The sequence below is a fragment of the Conger conger genome, chromosome 7 (assembly GCF_963514075.1).
Source record: "Conger conger chromosome 7, fConCon1.1, whole genome shotgun sequence".
Lineage (NCBI taxonomy): Eukaryota > Metazoa > Chordata > Actinopteri > Anguilliformes > Congridae > Conger > Conger conger.
The window spans coordinates 15,988,369-16,010,620 of record NC_083766.1 but is presented as its reverse complement, the minus strand read 5'-3'; the positions used below and the strand labels follow the sequence as shown (position 1 = coordinate 16,010,620).

Below are 22,252 nucleotides of genomic sequence, written 5' to 3'. Positions count from 1 at the left end.
CTCCAGGTAGCAGAAGCATTTTACTTTGGCTCAGAAAATTGTAGGTGTGCTACCGCATCAGGAAGGTTAAATAATAAAAGACTGAAAGAAATCCAACACTGCATGCTTCAGATAGTTGTAGTGCTTACAAAAAAAAAAGTGGTTTTACCGCAATCGCTACATTGCCCTACTAAAGACTCTATAAACGTTGAAAATATACTGACGGTAGCTACTGCTTTTGCGGCACTCTACAGTTCAATGGGTGCTGCCATCTTGTTTTTCCACATTCAAATAAAGATAATACATTATTGCCTCAAGGAAATAGAGGAATTCAGGTGAAGAGTGACTTGTTTTAATTGTGACATCCTCCCTTATATCAATACAAGCATTTTCCATTGTAAGAAATCAAATTAGATCTAATCTGATCCACCTCTAGCGAACAAATGAGTCTAGTGCATCATATGTTGAATTAACTTGTTTTCCATTAGCATTGTCACAATAACTTTCTGTTATGTATCAAGTTGTAGTGATATAATCATTTAATGGAAAAAGGGCTAGTAAGAGAAAATCTAAATAGAATTCCTAAGAAATTAATTTCCCAGGAGAAAATCTGCTTTCAAAGGGATATTTCACTTAACACAATAATATTTGTGGAGCTAACCCCATTTTAAGTGCATAGGGTGAATGCTAACATCAGCTGTCCCTTTCATTCATTTTGTGACCTCATTGTTATCAGAATTAACTTCTGAGACTATTTTTGAGATACTGTAAGCTGTTTCCGGTTTAGTCTAGCTATAATTAGAAGAACAATTATCAAATTGGCTACCTTGGAGAAATACAGCTGTTTAAAACTATTCATTTCAGTGAGGTACCAAAAATGAATGGGAGTGAATTGGGAGACTGATTTGTTTGCCACATGTTATGGCTAAGACACATTAATTAAGCTCCTAAATTCAGCCCTTTTGAACCTTGCAAGCCTTTTGAATCTAATTCAAGTTGCTTTGCACTTGAACTATCTGCTGTGAAACTAGTGAAAATCTTCCCTAAATGGACTTGCATGCTGTGCTTTAAACTATGCACTAAGACTATGATGATAGACCCCAAGAATTGCTTGATGAATTTGCACAGTAGTTTCTTTCATTGCGCTCAGCCATGACAAAGATTATTGTATATTATGTGAGCAGTATTATGTGTATTCACATTTTGTGCAGGGCAGGGAGGATGGGGGCATTACAGGATAAAATTTACGCTCTTCAATCTCTCCAAGATTGAATGCTGTTCATAACTGCCAAACAGCTTCCAAAGTGCAGGAAGCTGACACGGCTGACCACAGCTTTCTGAAAATGGGAATAGCCTTGGGCAACATCCTTTCCACAATTGTACCCAACAGTTCTTTTCAGTTTGGTGACCCCCTGACTTCCTTAGAATTTCAGTTTAGGAAGCACATTTGTACACTTGTTCTCAACTGCAGTTCATAACCGAAGAGACATGCAGTCAACAATACTTACAGATGTCTCATTTGGAAATAAATGCAAACTGAATACAATACCCTTCTGTAATAATTACAGCTTTAGAACAAGTGACTGGCAGTGCTAAGTAGTCTTGTCACTGTGAGTAATTACAAGATGTTGCACCATTTAAATGCCAAGGTTAAGGAGCATTAATCTCAGCAAGTAAACAACATTAGACCAGTGGAAAACAAGAAGATGAAATGAGCTCTGATTTCAAGACTACAGTTCCTTCATGTTGCTTTTTTGGCTCAAAATCACATCTCCGAAGAATTCTGAGACATTTTTTCAGAGAACCTTATTTTTGCACAGAAAGTACTGTAACTCACTACTTGCAAGTCTGCCAGCCATCCAGCCGCTACAGCTATGCCATGGCCCTACTCGTCTTCAACCCTCCAAAGTTTTCACGTCATGCCCCTGCTGAAGTCACTCTACTGGCTACCAGTTGCTAATAGGATCAGAATCTGACACTGGCCTATGCTGCTCCCTACCTACAGGATATAATTCAGCCCTGCACACCAGTTAGACCACTCTGCTCTGCTGCAACAGGCCGACTTGCTCATCCTGCCAGCTGCGTGAATGGTTCTCGTGCTCACTTACACCGACTGCGGAGCTTCTCCACCCTAGCTTCCCAGTGGTGAAACGACCCTAGCTCCCCAGTGGTGAAACAACCCTAGCTCCCCAGTGGTGAAACAACCCTAGCTCTCCAGTGGTGAAATGACCTGGCTATTGTCACATGTTTTTTCACCTGTCTATCTTCGCCCCTTGTATTTTATACCTAGGACTTTTGAATTTGTATGTCTCAGTACTGTAGTTTTTTGGGTAGTTGTCTTGGTATGTTAGTTACAGACTTGGCTTTTCTATCTTGTGTACTGGACATAGGTTCATGACCTTACAACAAATCATATTGTACCTTATCTGACATGTTTGGTTGTTTGTTATATGAGCTTGATATGCACTGTTTTGTACGTCCCTTTGGCCAAAAGTGCAATGTAATGAATAAATAACAAGTGACCTTAATATCAACACTAGCAACAATAGCAATAACAACAATAGAACAGTATTATCAAGGCTATTACCTCAATGTGATAGTGAGTGTGTGTGCATGTATGTGTAAATATGTGTGTCTGGTATGTAGCTTTAGGAAGATAGAGAATTAATGAGGTTTGTTCAAAGTTTTGTGTGTGATAGCAGGTGACATTATTCTAATGAAATATGTTCTGGGAGAAGTGTATTCCATTGTGTGATGGTTAATTTTTCCTTGTTTTCGAGTTCATGAGGATGGTTTTCTTGGAAATGGTAATGGCAAATAAGTGTTCTATTATAGTGGCTGGGAACAGAGTGTTGATAAATCACCTGCTAAGCATATGGTTTGATGGCGTTCCCCATGCCAGTTTTCAATATCAAGTTTATTTTTTGCTTTAATAACCCATTGAATAATGACAGATATTGTAATTGTATGTGGCTGGCTGTTTAATTTTAAAGGGTGCCTGCTCTTTTAGACCTTAGCAATCCAATGGATTTCTTGATAAACCTTTTAACAAAAATCCATCCTGTGATGGTTTCAGGAGCTATACCACCTTCAATGTTTCCTTCTTTCTTGGCTGAAAGCTTGAGATGAAAACTCTAGGTTCAAGAGAGGATAAGATTCATATGAACGGATACTTCATATAGAGACACTTGTAGAGTACGTGAGTGGTAAATAGTGTCAGTAGACTGGGGTCATCAAGTATACATGCATAAATCTAGAAGTCATATAATAAAGAAAGCTATGTAGCACTCATCTGTAGTGCTCTTTAAAAGTACTGAAAGAAAATCCTCTTCAATTTCAAGTGTTTTTCATTGTTTAATATTTACCTGAAAGATACAATTATTAAAGTTCTTTCATAGTCTTATTTATTTTTTTGTACTCTTGGGTCTTTTTTTGCACAGAAAATCTAATTTTATTCACACTCAAAGCTGATAAGAAAAGTGCATCCAGAATAAGTGCATAGTTTTAAGTTATCTGAAGCCTCATTTAAACTAGTGTAATACAATCCCTATCGAATTTTGAAAGGAGCTCATCTTTCCAATTGAATTTCAAATGTGTGGTCTGTTTGTTTGGCAGGGGGCTGAACCTAGATGCCCTGTTCAAAACAAAGGAACAGCTCAAGAGAAAATGGGTATCAATTGAAAATACCAAGACCCAACTGGATTTACAGTTAGGGAAGAGAGAAAGAAGTGCCTATGTAGGGCTGAAATGGGTGGAGAGAAGATCTGATGCACATATAATTATGGCAAAACCATCCTGCTAATAAACTATAAACATGTAAATGAGGGGAAAGAGTTGTTTGTGGTTTCTGTTTGTATGGTGCTGGCTAAGCTGCTGTGTATATGGCCCATTAATCCTACATTTGTCCAGCACCTCCACCCTTTCCCCACCTCTCCAGTCCAGATCTAAGAAAATAAAGTGCATGGGGGCTAAGGTCCTTAGCAGTCTAAAGTGGAGTCCCTGCCATCTAAGAATTGTAGCCCTCCTTCCTGAGGTGTAGGAGAAGGATGCAGCCACTGTTGTGTGTGTGTGTGTGTGTGTGTGTGTGTGGAGGGAAACTGATTCCAGCCTGGCATGCTTCAGTGGCAGTCCTCCCTAGCTCTGTCTGTTTCCCTTTTCTTAGAAATGATGGCTATTCAGGACAATGGCCCAGATGCGCCTTGGCAACATGTGTCATTTGAAAGGAGAAGTCTGTGCCTCCTAACAGTCTCATTCAATTTCAAATCATGGCTGGCTTCACAAAGAGCTGAATTACCAGAGCATGGTTTCAGAGGTGAAATGTATGATACAGTCAGTAAAATAACAATAAAACTAATACTTCAACTGCAATGATAATATACATCTTAGCACAATAATATACTTAAACAACATAATTGGCAATATAACTGTAAACAAATGAAAGATGATGATAAAATAAATGAACTAAAACACAGTCCACACTTGCACCTCAAAATTATTATAATTATAATTATTTTATTTTTTATTCACTCCTGTTCAGTGTGTCTTAGATTGCAGCTGGTGAACACATGTTCCATGTTCAGAATTAAATATAGCGCTAACAGTTTATATGAGTTGATTCAGTATGGAACATTTTGCAGCTTGTCTGGATGTCAGGTTTTTTGTTTGCTCTTTTCTCATTGAAAGAGTGATATTTTATGGCTGTCCAAATTACCTGTGGTATGCAATGATTACATCTGGTAACAAATAAATGAATACAAAATTGTTTGTATCTATCCAATACCAAATCCTTTCTTTACAAAGCACTTGATGACCACTCTTAGAATTTTGGGAGGCTATGGATCCTGTCGGATGAAATGTAGCAATAATTGCGCCTTTATTGTCTAATTTTAATCAGTAATAAACATTAATTAATCTGGGTCCATGGGCAGCAGTGTTACAAAATACTTCCCTCTTTTTGCAATGAATGGTGGAACAAAACAATTTTAACTTTTCACAAAGGACCCATTAAGTACCAGGTCCCTACAACTGTCCATTATTGTTTGTCATGCTTGTCACTAGATAGATAGATAGATAGATAGATAGATAGATAGATAGATAGATAGATAGATAGATAGATAGATAGATAGATAGATAGATAGATAGATAGATAGATAGATAGATAGATAGATAGATAGATAGATAGATAGATAGATAGATAGATAGATAGATAGATAGATAGATAGATAGATAGATAGATAGATAGATAGATAGATAGATAGATAGATAGATAGATAGATAGATAGATACTTTATTCATCCCGAGGGAAATTTTAACTAAACATCAGTGGAATATTTATTTCAACGGGAAGGTCAGAAATCTGATACTTCTACCCATGAATGGTTTTGTATGTTTTCATAATATCAAAAGTGAAATTGAAATGGAATATTGGGTCATGTTAAAAAATGATGAGGGACTTGCTGAATATGTATACACACACACGCACATAGTACAGTACACTAGGAATAGACCTTCCTGGAAACTGGACTGTTGTTCTGTCAGAATTCTTACATTTTGACTGAGGCACAATTTGTTTCAGTGTCAAACTGGACCCCTGATTTGCATGAATAATAATATATTTTAATTAAGAAATGACGCATACAGTCCAATTGCCTTTGGTTGGGAACATCTCATTTCCATCAATGGGTTTCCTTTGCTTTGACTTTAAAATAAATGTAAGGTTTACACACTGTGTTCCCTCACAGACATTGCTTGGTAAGTTAGGTGATCAAAGGAATTAATCACTGTAACACTTTGTTTGCAAGCCAGATTTAAGAACAAATGTTGATTTAATCCAGGCAAGTGTTCACTTAATAGAGAATGGGGGAAGAGGGTGTTATGTTGTAAGCCAAAGTAAAGGATGTAAAACAGGAATTGTGTGCCTTAGAAGTACATATTGTGGCTAAATTATTCTCTTGCTCTGTGATGTAATGGTTTAGCATTTGGAATGAGATGTATACACTAAAGTAGATTTGTACAGATATATACTTATACTTTACTTACAGCGGTGACAGAACTTAATAAAATAAATGTGTTCCTTATATTAGACACTAAATTCAGAACACTGATACTATCAAAATGTGGTGTATATACAATATAAAGACATAAAACACACTGAAGCAGGCATTTATGTCTGCAGCTGGTCTTATCTAAATTATTTCTCCAAGGGGAACTGGGTGGAATATACACACAGTGAGCACTTTATAAGGTAGACATGCACACCAGCCTGTTAATGCAAATATTTAATCAGCCAATCATGTGGCAGTAACTAAATGCATAAAAATGTGCAAATGTGATCAAGAGGTTTGGCTGTTTTTCAGACCAAATGTCAGAATGGGGAAGAAAAGTAACATTGTCCTTGGAATGATTGTTGGTGTCAGACAGGGTGGTTTGAGTTTCACAGAAACTCCTGGTATTTTCATGCACAACAGTCTCATCCAGTTAGCAGAAGTTATATGGGAAGAACCACATTGTTAATGAGAGAGGTCAGAGGAGAAGCCAGACTGGTCAAAGCTGACAGTAATGCAAATAACCACACATTACATCAGTGGTATGCAGAAGAGCATCCAGGAACAACATGTCAAACCTCTAAGTGGATAGGCTACAGCAGCAGAAGACCAATAAGTCTAAAAAATAAGTCTAATAAATACCTAATAAAGTGCTGACTGAGTGTATGTTACCATGTAAAATACAAAATGAACTAAATACAAAAAGTCCTTAAATGATGGTCTCTGGGGCCTTGTCTAAGGGTGGGATACATGCTTAATCTTTAAAGGAAGCATACTTTTACTTTCCAGAATCATGTCGATAAATGTACTTCAGATTTGTGCCTTACAGAACATGGTTTGAAACACACCATACTTAAATTACATATTTGTGCATACAAATACAAGAGATTCCATTTTAATTTGGATGGAAAGTCACAGAGTCCCACACAGGGTACGTGATGCTGTGTGCAAAAGGAGTGCCGACAGCTCAGACAAGACTCAGATCCATCTCCCACTCATATCCTCTTCCATCTCTGCTTTAGATAATTCTTTCCGCACATTTTGTTTTCATTGACCAGTCAGAGAGCCTGCTGGCACTGGTCCAGGAACTGACTGATATTATAATCACTCACAGGAATCTTCTCTTCAATCTTGACTTGGATCAGCTTACAGCCACAAACCATTACCCGCCACATAAATTTGAGAGCTGAACCGAGTCGGCAGAGTTAGCTTTCATTACACAGAGAGTGACTGTAAATAGGATGCATAAAACAAAGAGAAATAAATGATAGTGTTGGTAGGTAATGCTTTACCAACAAAACAAGGCTTACTTACTCATCTGAAGTGGGAATACATAACAGTTATTTAGTTATTTGCAACTGGTCATGTGGTGTCCCAAAGGCCTTTTGCTTGTCCTACGTCCATTGGGCCTCATTTATCAAATGTGAACCGAACGAAATTAAGTTAAGTCATTTTATTTTGATTTAGAGTGCCAACATTATTTTCATAAGCCAGTAGAATATTATGATTTGTCCAGTTCTGTGTTTTTCTGTTATCTGTTTATAAGGGTGGCCTGTAGCGTAGTGGTTAAGGTAAATGACTGGGACACACAAGGTCGGAGGTTCTAATCCCAGTGTAGCCACAATAAAATCTGCACAGCTGTTGGGCCCTTGAGCAAGGCCCTTAACCCTGCATTGCTCCAGGGGAGGATTGTCTCCTGCTTAGTCTAATCAACTGTACGTCACTCTGGATAAGAGCGTCTGCCAAATGCCAATAATGTAATGTAATAAGTCCCCAGCGGTTTTGTTCCTTGTTTCCCTCTGTGACTACGGTAGTCTGTTTCTTGCTTCATTCACCTTCATGGATTTGTTTCAGCTTATTTGTACTTCCTGTCTCCTGTCTTTGATTCCACCTGTTTCTTGTTTAGTGCTTGTTAGTAGAGCATTTAAACCTGTCATTTTCAGTTTCTTGTTGCTAGTTCATCTTTCTGTTATTCTATTCCCTACCCCAGTTCTAGCTACCTCTACCCCATGCCTGTGCCCCGTTATATTCTGTCTGCCTTGCTCTGTTTTTGGGATTTTTCTTGTTTTTCTGCCTGGTTTTTGGACTTTTAGTTTTTTGTTTGGTCAGCGATTCTGATCATTGCCTGTTTTTGGACTACGTTTTGGAACTGCCCTTTGCCATTAAAGCCTGCCTTATTCACGTTATCCCTGAGTCTGCAATTGGTTCCTCTGTCCTGAACCTTGACAATAATTATTCATATTATATGAAAACCCAACAGGATTCAACAATAAAATCAGTGAGGTTTCATTCCGGTAATCCTGGTGGAGTTTAATATAAATTCCATAAAACACATATAAAAACAGTTTGCTATAAATAGGGGGTACAAGTCATAGCTTGGATATCTGTCGCTATGGTTGACCTCTCTTTACATTACATTTACATTTATTGCATCACTAGAAGATTAAAGCATAGCTTACTTTGGAGAGTGCATATTCAAGAGAAGATTTATTTGGTGAGGCTCATGAGTCGGTTCCAACGACCCAGACACCTCCTTCTCAGTTTGTGCAATGCACTGGAGCCAGAACTCAGACGATCCACACACCATCCCTGTCCTTTTCCAGAACATGGTCTGGTGCTTTCCATCCTCAGCTTCTCTGGGACTCGTGCATGACAGTGAAAGTATATTGCTATCGCCCTCCTTGGTAATTCCAGACAGCAACATCACTCCTATTTGTAATGTTCGATATTCGATTTTCGGACTTCAATAGCTCTTCAACAAAACATACCAACTTTACCGCACTACTCTGTTCATTTTGATTCAGTCATATGTGCCGCCTACGTAGTTTATGGAGCCTATATAAACAAAAGTATACTAATTAGCAACTAACTATGTTTAGATGTCAGTTTGGATTAAAATAAGGAAACCTGCGTAGGCTACGCAGCATTTTACATCGAAATTTTCATCTTTTCGCATCATACATTTTGCACTTTTAGTTTACGATTGATTGGTATTTATCAACATACGCACGTAGCTGTGTCTACTCCTGTTTGATACATCTGGCAGACATTTTTCGATCACAAATACATGTGCACATCAAAATATTGATAAATGAGGCCCACTGATATTCGTATGAAAACCTTCTGGTGGATTTAATCATTTTTGGATGGAGGCAATAGGGTGACATATACAGAACCCTGAATATGACGAACTGTGGAATCCACTGTCAGTTGCAGTGACCTTTCCTCCTGGTTTGATCACAGATTGATGTGGCTGGAGATATCTCACTGGAGGTCCTCGGGTAGAGGAAGCTTTCTCTTTTACTTAAACTAACGAGAAACTGCGACACAGCTAAAAATGACAATGGAACAAATGTTAACCAATTAGCATGTGGACCCAGTCTTTATACTTTTACAACACAAACCTGAAACACATCACCAGATTAAGGTATGTGTGGGCACTTACTTTTCACCTGCTGTGCATGGACAAGTGTTTCAGCCCTGTCCCGGAGTAACATGCTTTGCTCCATGTGGACAGCAGCCCTTAGCACTGATCCAGGATCTACTAATATCACCCTAAGCTCTACCACAGGCATTTACTTGCCAAAATAATGAATGTCATCCAAATTCAGCACTTGGTGATCTGTCTACACCATCTGCCTTGAGTGGAAGAGGCACTCACACTGGTGAACCGCTGCCCCTGTCGGTCAGTCTATAGCCTCTGCTTACACTGGACTCAGAAGGCTTTTCAGAGAGAGAAATGGAAATGGGATCAGATAAAATAAAAGCGAGAAGCAACTTTCATTGATTTTCTTAAATGTGAAGGTCGGTAGAAATTCTCTGGTCACCTAAGAGCTAGTAAAGCCAAGGTCTGTATTCTGCTCCAGTGTGTATTCTGATCTACACATCAGAGTGGCTTCTTGCAGCTTTGTTCATGACAAACATGTCATGATTGCAATATAACAGGTGATCTCCTCTTATTTTTTTTCAGTAGGTATGTTCGTGTGTTCCCATTTCGCTGGCCCATTTCCCCTTGCAGAACTGGCATCTCATTCACAGAAGTTGCAGGATCTGTTCCTAGGTGAATTTTGCCTGCTGTGCCCTTGAGAAAGTTTCTTAAGCAGAATTGCCTTCGTAAATGTATCAATGGATGCCATGTAAAAATAGTAAGCTGTGTAAAAGCATCCACTTAATGCCTAAATATAAACCAAACATGATGTAGAGCTGGAAACTATGAACTGCCATGCTGGCCCCGGTTATTCGAAGTAGCTGCTCGCAGGATTGGCTGAAAGAGCCATCAGCAACAATCTTAACCATGAAAGTCACTTTTGAAGCAATACATTCCCCTTGGTCCATGGTGGAAGAAAGGTTTTGTGGATGGAAGGCTCCCCTATGTCAGACAGCAACACAGATGCGGCTGTTCCAATGGCGTGAAATGACATCGACCTTGAAGGTCACATGCTCTGACAGCAATGCAAGATTCAGTGAGGCCAGCTTAGCTCCAGGGAATCTGTCTGTATGGTCTCAGAGAGGCACAAGTGAAAAGACAGATATACACAGGATATAAAGTAGTTGTGGCTTTTAATGAATGCATAATACACATCTGGGGCCTGTGGAACACATTGCTGTCATCATGCTGCCTATGATATAAATATTGGAGCACATTTTGTGTGACAGGTTAGAGGGGTAGATGGCCTGTCTAAACAGGCTACACACATACATTGTTTTATAAAAGAAATACATAAATAAACAATAATAATTTGGGAAGCTCTCCAACTTCAATCAACGATTTTCCTCTGATTTTACTTGAAAATAAAGAGTTACATGCAGTAAGAGTTATTGTGTTTCCTCACAAACATTGCTTGGTGGGTTCAGTGATCAAAGGAATGAATGACTGTCTTTACATTGAAAAGTAACACTCATAACGTATTTGTGAGCCAGATTTAAGAGCAAATGTTGATTTAATCCAGGCCAGAGTGCTCACTTAATAGAGAATGGGGGAATGTCTTATTGTCAGCAAATGTAAAGGACATACAGCAGGAATAGTCTGTTTTTGCAGTATATCTTGTGGCTAAGTTAATCTTGTGCTCTCTGATGTAATAAAGGCAAATATCATGCTTAAAGTAGAGTTCCAGAAATGTATACACTCAGTGACCACTTTATTAGGTAGACCTGTACCTGTATCAGCTTGTTAATGGAACTATTTAATCAGCCAATAATGTGGCAGCAACTACATGCATAAAAGACATGGTCAAGAGGTTCAGCTGTTTTTCAGACCAAATATCAGAATGGGGAAGAAGAGAGGGTGCCAGAGAGAGTGGTTTGAGGATCTCAGAAACTGCTGATCTCCTGGGAGTTTCCAGAGAATGCTGTGAAAAAAAACAAATGACAATATTCCGTTATCTTCCAAGACAGCACCTGATCACAACATAATTATCTGTGAGACAGAAATTGCACAACATGGAATGAGCATCAGTTTTAACATATGTGCAACCTGTCCACTGTATAAAACTAAAATCAATACTAACATCAATATCAATATAAACTATGCTGAATGTTAGCATCGTTACGATATTTGTTGGCTACAGTGCTATTACGTCGTTGATGTACAGCAAAGCAATAATTCCCCCTCCCCCATTCTTCCCCAGAACTACATTTCTTTCCACAACCAAACTGAATAAATAAGAATAAATAAGAATAAGTTATAATGAAGTGATTATGGCGAAAAGTTGTTAATTGTGAAGAAATAATGCCAGTGCATATAAAAGGATTTTTTTATGATGCTATATAGAAACGCATTTGGTTCTTCCAAAATTCTGATGTTCTGCCAGGCCTATACTGCAGCCATCTCCAGTTCCTGCTTGTTTCTGGGACTTTTTGCCTTTAGTCTTTTCTTCAGCATGTAAAATGCATGTTCAATTGGATTCAGATCCAGTGATTGACTTGGCTAGTCCAGGATTTTTTTACTTTTTGGCCGTCAAAACCTTTGTTGCTCTAGCAGTATGTTTCAGGTCATTGTCATGTTGCATGATAAAGTGCCATCCAATAAGTTTGGAGGCATTTGTTATTATCTGAGCAGATAAAATATTTATGTAGACTTCAGAATTGATTGTTCTACTTCTGTCTGCAGTCACATCATCGATGAGCCCCATTCCACTTGCAACCATACAAGCCCAATACATAATATCCCCTCCACCATGTTTCACAGATGAGGTGGTAGGATTTGGATCATGGGCATTTCCTTTTTTACTCCAGACTTTCCTCTTTCCATTGCTCGGATGCATGTTCATCTTTGTCTCATCTGTCCACAAGACTTTGTTCCAGAACTGTTTAAGATGCTTTTTAGAAAACTGTAAGCTTGCATTTTGTTCCTGATTGATTAATTTTCATTTCTGAGCCTTATGATGGCCAGCTTAATTTGCATCGCACTGCTGTCTTCCTCATATTATCACACCCCAACAACAGTCTCTAAAGGCAATTTCAGAGTCTAGAATCGAGACAAGACATCAACAGCTCTCTTCTGCATTCAGTAACAACACAAATGAATACAGCTGCCTAAGAAACACATCTGTGAAACCAATTCAACAAATACATGTAGTACCGTAACCCATAGGTGCTATCTTCCCACCCATAGACTCCATGTTTCCCAGGAAGTGCAGGCATCAATACCGAAATGAATGCTGTCTTGAACTCCTTCTTATTGTTGCGTAAATGCATTGCTTGGTCATTTCAGTACCGAGCTAATATAAAACATGGTCAGCTTCTTGTACAGGGTTTCCTACCCATTCCAACAAGGTATATCATTTGGACTTGCTATAGATACATCTGTAATTGTGCTGGCTAGCGGGGCTCTGGTTAACCTAATTTTGAAATAAAGTTCCATTTTAAATATGATGTATAGGTTGGTTAGAAAGCATTAGGGTGAGTAATCCTTTTTTGGGGGGCTTTTAGGACACCTTGGGCATGCTTTATAAAAACATACTGTCATATATTTAAATGAAACACACATTAATTTCCTTTACATTTTGCATCAGAAAATAAGTTTTAATAGAAAAATAAGCTTCTTTCTGTGTCTGAACAAAAGATATGCCGATGTTTTGTATTTGAATGCTTATAGATAGCTTTACCAAATCTTGTACACACATTGAGAATATTATTTTATGTACCTATCTTTTGTGTACACTGTGTACACTGCATGCTTTGACATGAATTTGTTCCATCTGAAATTCCTGAATGGTACAAGCCTCTTCTTTAATTTAAGTCTTCAATCATGTTAGTGCAGCACATAGTTTTGGAGATATTTACACTTAGGAGGGCAAAGTGGAAAGGGTTAACAGTCAGGTCTTGTTACGAAAATTTAGATAGTAGTTCACACCCAGATGCCAATGGTAACACAAATCATGGAAGCTGTCTGTATGCACAGATGCCTGTTGTGATTCCTTTTTCAGTTCACCATTTCCCCTTCTACATCATTCTCGGCTAATATTTGAAACCAGCTGCCATGATGAGAACACGTGTTTTTGGAGATTTAATATTTTGCTGCTTGGACATGGCAGGAATTTAAAACACCTCTTTGGGCTGGTATTTCAGAACAAAAAAAGCTTAACCTGGGACCAAGCTGAGGGACAGAAAGTACAGCTGAATTAATAACACTTCATCCATTCCAATCATAAACCTCCCATTAATGTGCATAAGTAGATCTAAATGAGTATTCAGCATTTAATAAAAGGTCACAGATCACATTAAGTAGGACATGAATGGTATAAATGATCGATGCATTAGAACAGAGAGGTTCTAAAACAGAATATGACATATGCATTAAGTAAGGTAAAAAAATCCATGTGCATTTCATTATTTGATGATAGACAAACTTACAAATATTTTAAGGAAATCAATATATGGAGAATTATCTACTGAGGGAACAAAAAACTTACAAAAAACTTTTCTGAAAGACCATTTAAAAATGAAAAATTCCTCTTTCTGCATCTGAAACAAAACTTTTTAAAATGTAATGTTGCTAACCAGAGGTCCAATTTTATTTCACAGTAATTCTCAGAAGCACTTAACATGAAAGCTTGGCTGGCAGCATCCCCCAGTGCTGATGGTACTTCCTCAGCAAATGAGATCATCAATGATTTGTATCCAAGTTTGTAAAACATGCACTAAGCTCTTTTATGGACGGCAAGCAGTATTTAGAAAACAAGCAACTATTTATAGGCTCGCTCTGTCAGAGTAGATGAGAAATGTTTTTGTTTTTTGTTGTTCTTTAAAGTAACATAATGTGGTTGCTCCCTCACTTACAGAACCTTACACACTTAAATATAGTGAAAACAAAGTGCTCTGCTTAGCTGTAATTAACTCCACAAAAAGCTTGTTTCAGTGCCATGAAAGACAACGCATTCTGGTTTGCTCAGTGCCTCCAGGAGACTAATTGGCACAGGATGGAAGACGTACACAGCATGTGTCAGCACTGAAGTACAGAGCCGATTGACTCACCTGCCATGGTGATTAATGACAGTGGCAAATAAAAACAATAGACATCTAAAGCCTGGAAGGATGGCTTTTGGGAGCTGAGACAGTGACACGTATCACGTGTTTAATTCACCTCCCTGACTCTTCCTCAATGGGGCTCCTCACGGAACATCTGCAGGGTGCTGGCAGGGGAAGTGATTGACAGTTCCCGACTGCGCAAGAGACACACGGAAAACGAGGCACCTGCTGATGTCTCCATCTCTCCCGCAGGTGCCACACCTGGCATTCTTGCAGCAAGTGGCTTTTCATCCCTGCTACGTCGGCCCTAGAGAGGGGAGCTCAGAGATACCGGGCTATATGTAGGACTATTCTGTGCAAGGAACGTATAACCATGCCCCCCACCAACTCCTCACAAACCCCCTGCACTTTTCTCAGTGGGACTGCATCTACTACAGACCGAGAAGCCATTAATGTGCCCGCAAAGACACAAGCGTGCATTTGCCTGTGAAACGGCAGGGTGGCCCTTCAGTGTAGCTTCTGTGTATTTGCCCAGCAACTGTTGCACCATCATTTCTCCAACTCTTGGCATCTGTAAGAATTAAAGCTTATAGCTAACAGCTGTGCTATTCACTTAAATTGGGTCTATTTCATAACCACCAAGAACCCCTTTTGCTAATCTCTTGTTCTCCCACTGTTTTGCAGTGACTTGGGGGGGGGGGGGGTCAAACAAAGGCTGCATATTCATTAATTAAACATCAGCATGTTTATTACAAGGGTAATGCTTTGCCCTTTGGCCCTTCTTAGGTGGAACAAGGGATAGTTTCCAATTAGGACAGCGTACACAATTTCTCTCATCTGCACTGACAAGATTCACTCAGGGAAGGGGAATGTAATTAAAGTGTCTAATATACTGATTCAATACTGAAGGTAAAGTTTTAAATGGTACCTTTTACTGCTACTTTGGTAGAATGTTGCTTGTAATAAACAAAGCCGGTAAGGACCACTGCACATTATATTTACAGTCAGAAGTCAGTCTAAAAATGTTTAAGGCGAAAATGCTTTTGTCTAAAACAGTTGTAAAATACAATGAGACTGTAATGTAATTGCTATTTAAAGATTTTGAGTCATACTTGCAGCTTCTGCATAGCATGTAATTTCACAATTGAACAAAACACTTTAGATCCCAAGTTTTCAAAGGTAACTAAAAACTGTTGGATATGTTGTTTCTCTTAAAATCTGAAAAGCAATCACTACAAGGCATACAGTGCATCCGGAAAGTATTCACAGCGCTTCACTTTTTCCACATTTTGTTATGTTACAGCCTTATTCCAAAATGGATTAAATTCATTTTTTTCCACCAAATTCTACACACAATACCCCATAATGACAATGTGAAAAAGGTTTTTTGAGATTTTTGCAAATTTATTAAAAATAAAAAACTAAGAAATCACATGTACATAAGTATTCACAGCCTTTGCCATGAAGCTCAAAATTGAGCTCAGGTGCATCCTGTTTCCACTGATCAACCTTGAGATGTTTCTACAGCTTAATTGGAGTCCACCGGTGGTAAATTCAGTTGATTGGACATGATTTGGAAAGGCACACACCTGTCCATATAAGGTCCCACAGTTGACAGTGCATGTCGGAGCACAAACCAAGCATTAAGTCAAAGGAATTGTCTGTAGACCTCTGACACAGGATTGTCTCGAGGCACAAATCTGGGTACAGAAAAATTTCTGCTGCTTTGAAGGTCTCAATGAGCACAGTGGCCTCCATCATCCGTAAATGGAAGAAGTTGGGAACCACCAGGACTCTTCCTAGAGCTGGCCGCCCGTCTAAACTGAGCAATCGAGGGAGAAGAGCCTTAGTCAGGGAGGTGACCAAGAACCCGATGGTCACTCTCTCAGAGCTCCAGCGTTCCTCTTTGGAGAGAGGAGAACCTTCCAGAAGGACAACAATCTCTGCAGCAATCCACCAATCAGGCCTGTATGGTAGAGTGGCCAGACAGAAGCCACTCCTTAGTAAAAGGCACATGGCAGCCCGCCTGGAGTTTGCCAAAAGGCACCTGAAGGACTCTCAGACCATGAGAAACAAAATTCTCTGGTCTGATGAGACAAAGATTGAACTCTTTGGTGTGAATGCCAGGCGTCATGTTTGGAGGAAACCAGGCACCGCTCATCACCTGGCCAATACCATCCCTGCAGTGAAGCATGGTGGTGGCAGCATGCTGTGGGGATGTTTTTCAGCGGCAGGAACTGGGAGACTAGTCAGGATTGAGGGAAAGATGAATGCAGCAATGTACAGAGACATCCTGGATGAAAACCTGCTCCAGAGCGCTCTTGACCTCAGACTGGGGTGATGGTTCATCTTTCAGCAGGACAATGACCCTAAGCACACAGCCAAGATATCAAAGGAGTGGCTTCAGGACAACTCTGTGAATGTCCTTGAGTGGCCCAGCCAGAGCCCAGACTTGAATCCGATTGGATCTCTGAAGAGATCTGAAAATGGCTGTGCACCGACGCTCCCCATCCAACCTGATGGAGCTTGAGAGGTGCTGCAAAGAGGAATGGGTGAAACTGCCCAAAGATAGGTGTGCCAAGCTAGTGGCATCATATTCAAAAAGACTTGAGGCTGTAATTGCTGCCAAAGGTGCCTCAACAAAGTATTGAGCAAAGGCTGTGAATACTTATGTACATGTGATTTCTTAGTTTTTTATTTTTAATAAATTTGCTACAATTTCAAAAAAACTTCTTTCAGGTTGTCATTATGGGGAATTTTGAGGAAAAAAAAGTATTAATTCCATTTTGAAATAAGGCTGTAACATAACAAAATGTGGGAAAAGTGAAGCGCTGTGAATACTTTCCGGATGCACTGTAATTCACTATTATTCTATGTAAAATAATTTACTAAATAATAGGGGCATGCACCATTGCAGCCGTTTCAAGTGATCATGTATAAAAACATTGGTCAGGGTGCTCATTTAGACAGGCTTACAATGGAGTTGATAAGAGTCTTTGGTGTGATCAGAGAACCCCACTTTGCTTATTCTGCTGAAGACTGAGAGGGTGGGCCTATATATTAATTCCAACAATAGGAGAGGTGGGGGATGTGACTACATTGCAGAAATATGCAATATTATCCTGTCACCACCTACACTGGGGGAGTGCTGTAGCACCCAAGACATATGGCAAAGCATCCATTTTTTATTTCAGTTTCTACAGAGAGAAAGATTATATGGAATCCTTTGCCTGCAAAACAGCATATAAAGGAACTACTAATTTTTATCCTTCTTTCATCCTAGAAAGTTTTTTTATTCAATTAAATTAGTAAAGCTATTATCAAGTTCTTCCCTCTGAAATCTCTCTCTCTTTCTCACTCTCCGAGAAAGAGCAAATGGCAGTCACAGATTGATCACATACACCAATCGAGAGTGGGTTAAAGAGCCGCAAGTGGATACCTGAATAATTTCTAAACCCAATGCCATAGAGAACAGATTAACTGCTGTTAGTACTTTTTCATGAAGCTTTTACTTCTCAGACCCAGCAAAAGCAAAGATATTTTTTTAAAACTTTTTTTTTCACTTTTTTCGGGCAGTGGCTCGAAGTTGACGAAATATCCTTTGTGTTACAGCTCGATTGATTAGCCAGTAATGGCAGGAGACCTTGTCTGTATGCCAAATGGAGTTTTTCCTGAGATTGGTTTTGGACCGATGCCTTCCTATGTCAGGGATCTCATTTTGTTTCTCCCCCTGAGAATGTAATTGCGTGTGTTTCCCATGGCAAAGGTTTAATTAACCTAGTCAGTATCAGTGGGGATGCAACATGAAGAAATTTGTCCACAGGTCAGGATTCATTCATTTTTAACCTGGAGCCTCATCATTTCAATTATTTGATTATTCCAAGAGATCCTTTCACCTTCAAGGAAAGACAACACTTTAGCTGCATTTTAGTTTAAAAAATTATAACTGCTCAGTTCTCATTCGGCTGCATTACATTACATTACATTATTGGCATTTGGCAGACGCTCTTATCCAGAGTGAAGTGCATACCCAACAAAGTGCATACCCATAACCAGGGCTAAGTGCACTGAAAGACCCTAGAGGGAAGTACAATTTCAATTGCTACCCGTACAACAAAGATAAGGACCAGGGCCTTTTTTTTTTTTTTTTTAAATCAACAAATAAACAAACAACAAAGCAGAAGTGAGCAAACTTAACTATCCAAATACTGCTTACCTAGTCACCTAAAAATACCGAAACACTACGTAAATCGCAAAGACAACAATTAAGGATCAAAGGGAGGTAGGGAGGGATGGGGAGAGGTGCTGCTTGAAGAGGTGCGTCTTCAGTTTGCGTCACCACCGTAGAGCCAGAACAGACGGTAGTCGTGAGCGTGAGGTGGAAGTTCGGAGATGGGGAGGTGCCAAGCGGCCTGTGGAGGCTGAACGAAGAGGTCTGGCAGGGGTATTTGGGAAGGTTGAAGACCAGACGAGCTGCTGCATTCTGGATAAGTTGGAGGGGTCTGATGGCGGACGCTGGGAGGCCAGCCAAGAGGGAATTGCAGTAGTCCAGGCGGGACAGAACCATCGCTTGGACCAGGAGCTGGGTCGAGTAGGGGGTGAGAAAGGGGCAGATTCTCCGCATGTTGTATAGGAAGAACCTGCATGACCGGGTCACCACCGCAATATTATCGGAAAGCGACAGTCTGCTGTCCATCACCACGCCGAGGTTCCTTGCACTGGGTGATGGCGTGAGTGTGGTATCCCCGAGGGAAATGGAGAGATCCAGGTGGGGAGAGGTATTAGCAGGGATGAATATCATTTCAGTCTTGCCTGGGTTGAGCTTTAGATAGTGGTTATCCATCCAGCTCTGGATGTCACTCAGGCAAGCAGAGATACGGGCAGAAACCTGTGTATCAGATGGTGGGAACGAGATGAAGAGTTGGGTATCATCCGCATAGCAGTGGTAGGATAGCCCATGTGCAGTGATCACAGGGCCAAGGGAATGAGGGTAAAGAGAAAAAAGAAGCGGGCCTAGGACTGAGCCCTGGGGAACTCCTGTGGCAAGGGACCGAGGTGTCGATACCGTACCAGCCCAGGCAACCTGGAAGGAGCGACCAAAGAGGTAGGACTCAATCCAGTCCAGGGCTGTGCCACAGATGCCCGTTGCTGACAGGGCGGACAGGAGGATGGAGTGATCCACAGTGTCAAAGGCAGCAGAGAGATCTAGAAGAATGAGGACAGAGGAGAGGGAGGCTGCTTGTGCGGCATGGAGCGACTCACTGACTGAGAGGAGCGCGGTCTCTGTCGAGTGGCCCGATCCAAAGCCAGACTGATGGGGGTCTAGCAGGTTGTTGTTAGAAAAGAAAGAAGAAAGTTGAGTAGAAGCAGCTCGTTCTATGGTTTTAGAAAGAAAAGGAAGAAGAGATGGCGGTAGTTCAGGATGATGGAGGGATCCAGGGTAGGCTTTTTTAGCAATGGAGTGATGTGGGCCCTCTTGAAGGATGCTGGAAAACAGCCGGAAGACAGGGAGGAGTTGACAAGGGAGGTGACAAATGGGAGAATGTCAGGTGTGATAGTCTGGAGAAGAGAAGAGGGGATAGGGTCAAGGGCACAGGTTGTAGGGCGGTGGGAGAGCAGGAGTTGGTGGGTATGTCACAGTCTGTTGTTACATTACACCACCGACCTTGCCTGTCCCAGTCATTTACCTTAACCACTACGCTACAGGCCGCCCCGTTGTAACTTTATTTTATTAACACCACTATTACCCAGACACCTGTTGAACCCAAAGGTGAAATGACATGCATTTGAACATTTCAAAATTGCCTCTCTGACACCACCTGCTGAAGAAAGACCCAGAGTAGATCGTCTTTGAGTCAAATCATCCACACTGATTTTTGCTAGGAGAAAGAAAGTGTGAGAAAAGGGTGTTTCTTTCTTTTAAGGTGTTTGTGCATGGCCGTCGTACTGCTGTGATCTGCGGTTTCGGCTTTGCACAGTGTGTAAAGCACCATAAGAATTCTCACACTTTAGATGCTCGGGTTTTTTGGATGTAGTCTCTCCCGCACTCTCAGCTGGGTTTGCCACCGCCATGTTCAAAGCAATACGACGTGCCGGTCGTGAATATGCAAATCCACAAAATTACATGCTCGACATCGTCGAAAACGTCGACTAATCGTTGCAGCCATAATTGTGACAGCACGTGACAACCTCTGAATTTTTATTAATGAAGTTGTAAATATTAACTTTTTGGTTTCACTCCGTAATAATGACAGCACTGTTTATATGTGGTCCCCCATTTCAATGTTTCAGACAAATTAACATAATGTCAAATAAGAGTCGTGTTTTGTATTTGGTTGCATATCCTTTGCATGCCATGACTTCCTGATGTCTGTGACTCATCAACATCATCAGAATCTTATTTTCAGGTTGTCCTACAAGCAATACACTTCACATTTGAATGTATCTCTATGGGAATTGGGGGGTGGGACTAGACTACAGATTCGACTAACAGCGTATTTTTGCCCACAGAACTGCTGCTCATTGGAAGTTTTTTCTCTGCAAAAACTATTGTGCGTGTAAATCACAGGAGATCAGCAGTTTCTGAGATACCCAAACCACCCTGTCTGGCACCAACAATCATTCCACACTCAAAGTGATTCTACCCCATTCTGGCATTTGGTATAAACAGCTGAACCTCTTGACCACGTCTGCATGCTTGTATGCATTTACTTGCTGCCACATGATTGGCTGATTAAATATTTGCATTAACAAGCTGGTGTCCAGGTCTACCTAATAAGTTGCTAATTATCCTTGTAAAACACTGAACTTAAATGATAAAGAGTTGTGGCTGAAGATTATGATGGGAGAACACTTCAGCAGTGTTCCAAAATAATACATACTTCACAGCTTTCTCTTCAACGCATGAATTATCTTAACAAGTGACAAGGAGCAGAACAAAATAAATAGTGGGTGACACTTGAAAAACGGTGTCAAACAGCAAGAGTTATTTTCACTAGAAGATTGGTGGGACCCAATTAGGCGAAATTGTATTGTTCGGAGACAGTATAACCTTTCTTTGCCCCCGAAACAAAGGTCTGACCTGCTCCTGCTGGGCTTCTCAGCGGCCCCCTTCTATTTCTGGACTAATCTGGGAAGTTTTCACAGAGAAGCATGACATAGCATGCTCTGCCACACGCCCCCAAGCACAGCTTCCTTTTACTTTCTTTATCTCTCTGCTTCTAAATGCACACGCGCCTCTCCACTTACAGTGTACCACGGTACAAGCCGAGCATGTATAACAGACCTCACTTTGTACACATAAGATGAGGGCATTTTATGATGCTGTTACTGTTACTGACCATCCCATGGGCTCCTTTTTCGAAAGGATTTATAACCTTTGTGGCCTGAGACATAGATTATATAGTGGAAAGACAGATCAGCATAAATTGAAGAACTAACTTGAACCATCTGAGGCCCCATGTCCATCTGAGGCTCAATGTCCGTCTGAAGCCCCACATCCGTCTGAAGCCCCACGTCTGTTTGAAGCTCCGTGGCCATCTGAAGCCCCACGTCTGTTTGAAGCACTGTGGCCGTCTGAAGCCCTGCAGTCACCTGTACTTTCCCAGTTTCCCTTACTTAACCTGTTGCCCTGATTGTCCCTGTACCTCTGCTCTGCTTTTCCTTGATCCCTTCACCCCTGCCCTGTGCCCTGTTGTGATGTCACCGATTGATGCTTTGGGGTTTTTCTTCACAGCTGTTGTTTTCCTTGGTCGACCGGT

At 40.5% G+C, this 22,252-nt stretch overlaps 1 pseudogene; it reads right to left on the bottom strand.

Moving 5' to 3' along the window:
• LOC133132553 (uncharacterized) overlaps window positions 1–22,031 on the bottom strand; it is an 86,493-nt pseudogene extending 64,462 nt beyond the window's left edge.
• Between the last annotated feature and the right edge of the window lie 221 nt (window positions 22,032–22,252).